This window comes from Marmota marmota, unplaced genomic scaffold (assembly GCF_001458135.2).
Source record: "Marmota marmota marmota unplaced genomic scaffold, marMar, whole genome shotgun sequence".
In the NCBI taxonomy this organism is placed as follows: Eukaryota; Metazoa; Chordata; class Mammalia; order Rodentia; family Sciuridae; genus Marmota; species Marmota marmota.
Window position 1 is genome coordinate 29,176,761 of NW_025999982.1, and position 6,233 is coordinate 29,182,993.

The window sequence follows — 6,233 nt, forward strand, 5'->3', positions numbered from 1 at the left end:
CTTTTTTTTTTTTTTTTTTAGTGAAAGGACAAACCATTAAAATGAAAACAAGAAAAAAAAACACCTTTAGTTAATGCTTCAGTAGCCATTGTCACAATTTTATCTCTGGTCAAATATATTCTGTCTCTGAAATACAAAGCAAAATGCTTATATTGTGAAATGAATGTTGATAAATACTGCATTATTTGATTATACTTTTCTTCATTTTGTTTAATTTTTTTTTTATTTTCAAGATTCTTCAATGCTTTCAGCTGAAGAATCTGGTACATTTTTGAGGAAGCATTAAAGAAAGAACATAAAGGTGTTAGGTCATTATGTGCTTCCATATACTGTCCCTGCAATTTCTTTCACCTACCCTAATTATGTACTAAGTAAACTCAGAAATGCTCATACTAGTCCTCACTGTGAAAGTGCAGTGTATGAAGCACACACAACACATATGAAATATTAGTGTTTGATTAATATGCTGTTTCTATTTGCAAGAAACCATATATGTCAGATGACCTTAAAATTTGTTTCTGTATATTATTCATAAAAGATATCCAAATTCATTTGATAATTCATTACTTTTATAATTTTATAACATTTATAATTATATGTTTTTATAATTTTTATAATGTATAAATTACTACATTATAGTCATACATAATGTTGGGGTTCATTTTGATGTAATCACATATGTATGGAGTATAATTTTCTTAACCTTACGCCCTAGAACTTCCTTTGTCCCTCCTCTTCTTCTTTCCCCTGTTCCCCTTTCTCTAATCCACAAGTCTTCTATTTTTTTTAATAGTTTTATAAATGGATATATATATATATATATATATATATATATATAGATAGATAGATATTTTTTATAAATGGATATATATTGTATATGATATATAATATATATACATAATATATAAAAAGATATATACATAATATATACATAATATAATATATGTATATAATATGTATTATGTACATATATATATATATATATATATATATAATAAACATAAAATATATATAGTGATATTAGTTCTTTAGGATAAATACCAAGGTGTGGGATAGGTGGGTTATACAGTGGTTTCACTTTCCCCCCACATTCTAGCCAACATTTATTTTCGTTTGTGCTTTTGACATTACCATGCTGACTGTAATGGACTGCAGTGTTAGTGTAGTTTTGATTTTCATTTCACTGATTGTTAAGAATGTTCAAGGCCCTGTGTTCAATCCCCAGCACCATACACATATACACACACCAAAAAAAAAGTTCAACATTTTTTATATATTTGTTAGACATCTGTACTTTCTTTTGGAAGTGTATGTTTTGTTCTTTTCTCATTTATTGATTGGATTATTTGACAAGAGTAACAACAGCAGTGAAATTTTTGATGATAATGACCCAAATTTGTTTCTATCTCATATATACATGACAAGATTTATAATGGTGAATCTACTTTTATGAACTTATTTTTTATCAACCATACTTCTTTTTATTAAAATAATTTTTACAATACATCTGTCATACTATATTGTTGAATGAAAGGCAAAACATATAAGGAAAACAAAACTGCTTAAGAAATAAACAATTGTAAGTAGAGAAGAAGAACACAGATGTTTTATATAAAGCAGTGAACTAGAGAATGAAAAGAAAGTAATTATATACAATCACTTGTGACTGAATTTTAGAACATAACCTTGCTTATCTGCCCTTTCTTTTCAGTGTGTCTCCTCTATAGACTTTCTCACTTTTGTACTATGTGAATAAAGATGATTACCCAGAAGCAAAATAAATATTTGGGAATTCTCACATCAAATTTTGTAGAGAAAAAAATGGCTTGGCTTCCACACAGCTTCTAAAGCAGTTTTATAGTAATGAAAAGTACTTTCCTAAATTCTATAGAATAAAAAGAACTTTAAAAATCATTTCCAGAAATCAAATCATCTAAGAATAGAACTACCATTCCATTAAAATCATCATTGATGATATCTTTACCTTGACAATTTTACTCCTCTATAAGTAATCATAATCCTGATTCTAGGGAACTGGGGTTCAGGAAGCCATCCGTGATTTACATGAGGATCTTTTCTCGGTATGGAAGCCAGGGAGATTTAGGTTTGGCCTTGGGAACTCTCCATGGCACTCCCAAGGCAATAGATTGCCCAATGCACCTGACCTTTATCTTTACTCTGCTAGGAAGATCCCTCATAGTAGCTGAGGGGATAGGCATAACCCACTGGGAACTTGACAGCGCACCTTCAACCATTTTTGGTGAGGAACATTCTATGGAAGGCCTTTGATGTTTCCCAACATAAATAAAACAGGTATGAACTCCATTTTGGCCAAAGTCTGGAAGCTCAATCCATCTGATCTGCTTGCCCATCCTGTGTTCTGTGTTTTTATTTTCTGCCATTTTATTTCTCTTAGCTTTTCTCTCTCAGCCAACCCATCCCACTGAGAGGAACCCCATTCCCACAACCTGCACAGGACTTGAGTGGGACTGGGGTGGGACTCAGTGGTAGAACATATTATTTAGTGTGCACAAAAATGCAACTAAATAAACACAAGTTATCACCAGATAATCCTAATGCTACTTGCTTAATATACAGAGGTTGAATTTTGTTGTAGTAATATTATTATAATATAACAAGGAAAGAAAAATTTGTTACCAGTGAGAAATGGAGCTTAACAAAAACGACAATATTTTAGTAGAACTTCCAAAACTCTAAGCTCTTAAATAATATCAATCAATACTCCCAAATGATACCAATTTATACTCTGAAATAATACCGATTTAAAGAAGAAAGGACAGTTAGTGAACTTATCTAATTACCTTAGGAAACCCACTTATTGAAGTAGAAGCTAAGATTCTATCCTAGGTCATCTAGCCAGAGTTTATTTTCTCAACAATGATGTCAAATAGAAAGTATGGAGTAAGAAATAAAAAGGGAGAGAACTGGGATTGTAGTAAAGAGAGACTTGGAAGGGAGGTAGATACAGCAAGTAAATGGCAGAGTGTCACAAACTATTTGGCTCTCAGATCAAGTTCTTCCACTTAAACTACCTGGCACAAGGAATCTACACAGTAACAAAGATGACTGTTCCTTCCGCACTTCATCTGATTTCCTGCTGCACAACCTACTCAGAGCCTCACACTTGGAAAACACTTTTAGCATAGAACCATTGAGACAATGCCCAGCCACATATCGCAAGCACTACATTAAACGCACGTATTTTTGACACAAGTAATTTCAACGTCTTTATTTTTCCTTTGATGGAAGGAGCAGAGAGCATTAACCATTTCTTGAATAATTATAACTGTGTAAAGGAAAAATGGCTTTGTGTTAATTTACTACAGAAAACATCTTTTGCCATGGTTCACTGCAAGTTTTATTTCAAGGAGATTAATCCTCCTGAAGGAGAAAGAGATTTGTGGCATATTACTTGGGAGTAGCTCTCACAATACAGAATTAAACAATAATGATGCCTACACATACAATGAAAGATGAGGTGATTTCAGTGCTCCTGCTCCGTTTATCTTCTAAGAAATAGCCAAGGGTTCTTCAAGGATACCATATCCACTTATTTTCAATTATCTGTGCATAGATTGAAGAATGAGGTTTGTTATACCTTTTTCTGGAGAAGACCACAGCCAACACAACTATTGTTTAACCTCCACATACTTAGGATTTCTAAATAAATTTCTCTCAGTTTTTTTAAGATTGATGGGGTTTTGGGTGAACTGTTGCTATAGATCAATTCCATATAACATATTTAAAGGTATTTTTTCTGATATGCTCTTCTGGATATAGGGCCTTAGACTGAAAAATATACTTTTTGACTAAGGTCTGATTGTATTGATAATAATATTTTAATTGTTTTAATATTTTAAAAACTGAATTTATAAATAATTTTTCTATATCCATATTTTTACCTCACATTGAAATTACCACAATGGATTGACTGCATTATGCAGTTTCTATCTCAGTCATTTCCTTCAATTCATTTTACATACTGACCTTAGGTACACCTTCTTGAAGCACAACTTTGACCCATGTGACAGTTGCATGCATAATAACACATAATACTCAGTAAGTGTTAGGGAATCCAAGAGGAAGGGCATGCTGTGATAGGACAAACAGGGCTCAATGTTGCATTCACAATTGGCTCTCCCTTCAGATGATTCTGCTTTTTTTTCACCTTACTGAAAATTTGTTGGTCTTCATTTCTTCCTTTTCAGTGGATAAGTTTTCTCCCAGAGGCTTACAAAATCTCCATTGGTTCATCCTTGTAATTCAAGAGAGAGGAACAAAAGTAGAACCTTCTTATTTATATGAAACTTCTATAATTTGAATTCTACAGGTCAAAACAAAAGGAAAAAGATAAAAATATTTGACAAACATAGAGTTAGGGGGCAAATAATCCATAATGTTGTTAGTCCATGTCCTCTCTTTTCACTATTTCTACAAATAGTTTTAACAATAGCTAAACTGAAAATTTGAAAATGAAAGTCACTTCTTCCAAAAGTGATTAACTTGATATTTTCTTTGGGCAAGATTTTTGTTGAATTTTACCCTCAATCTTGGATATATCTGTACCCCAGGATTGGCAATGAAGTTTCTGTTACTTCATAGTTTAAATAGTTTCATTAGATTAAAAGGAAAGAAGATGATGAGATATTTTTAAATTTATGGGGAAAAAAATTAAATGACTTTGAAATATATTTTGGTGTAAATAAGTTTTTAAGCAAAGAATATAGGTCTGAAGCTAAAAAATAAAAAGTTAATAGATTCTACTAGAGAGTAGAATTTGAATTGGCAATAGGAAGCAATTGTGAATTCAAAATGAAAGTAAAAACACAACATGAAAATCTAAGAAATAAATAAAAATTGAGAAAAATACTTGCAATTTGCAAAACAGACCATATAAAAACATTTTTTTTTCCAAAATAAAGTCTTATTAACATTGATCTATACTGAAGGATCATCAGGACAATTTATCCTGGAAACCCAAGATACTCACAGAAGAACTAGCAGTGGACTCAAACTAAGGTAATCTCAGAGTTTGTTGTTGAAATCACAACAGAATGATTATCAATATTTCTTGGTAGTTCTCTGCACTTCAAAGAATGTAAAAGCTCTTTTCATAAAGAAACGGTAGCACAACAAAGAGAAACAAAACATACAACCTTAGAAAAAATCTGTTCTTGTTTTCATTATTTTTTATCTTGATCCCCAAACTCATAAGAATTAAGCATGATTCTGTACTTTTAAGTGCATGAGAGAATGTGTATGTCAAAATTATTTAACTTACTCTAATCAGATATTTGTAATCTGAAATAAATAATAATTGATTAAGATATAATTAGATATTCCTTAAATATAAAAATAATATTATTAAAAAAGGCCAATTGAGTAATAAGTGAAAAATTAGATAATTTCTAATAAATATTTCAACATATCATAGAAATATTTTTAATCCTATTTTAATTAAAAACAATGATGATGGCTACTTTGTTTCTGAATATCCTGTTCATGGGGGAAGGTAATATTTGTTGAATATGTTGCTCTGGTAGAGATTTGACTCTTGTAACATTAAAAAAGGGGAGTGGTGATTGAGGGCAGGACATTTTCCTTCTCAGTTTTGGAATATATATACAAGGATTCAAAACATTAATTCTTTTAAAAATTAAGTGAAGTCAAAAATATAAAAATCTATTTTCATACATGTATTAAATAATTATTTGTACTAGATAAACACTGAGAAAAATAACTTTCCATCAAAATGAAAAAATCAGAGTGTGTTATAAAATAAAATACACTGAATATACTAGAAAATTACTGATATAGAAATAGTTATATTTCCATAATGAGAAACTAACTGGGAGGGAGGTTGTGTAACTCAGTAGTAGAGTGCAAAACACACACACACACACACACCTGATATAAAGGAAAAAAGAAAAGAAAAAAAATTCAAATATCTTTATCTGAATTTGTGGAAATAAATAAGTAGATAGAAAGATAGATATTGAAAGATATGCAAAAAGTCACAAAAGACCAAATGATTATCTCAGAATGTGAATGCTTAATTTTTCACTTCCTGAAATTTTATAAATAAAAGATTTTATTTAGAATAAAATATATTATTCAAATTTTTAAAAATAAATATTTATCCATATTTAATTTCCTTTAAAATATTTGAAAGTCTTACAATCTCAAGTCCTGCTATATATATTGTATTTCTG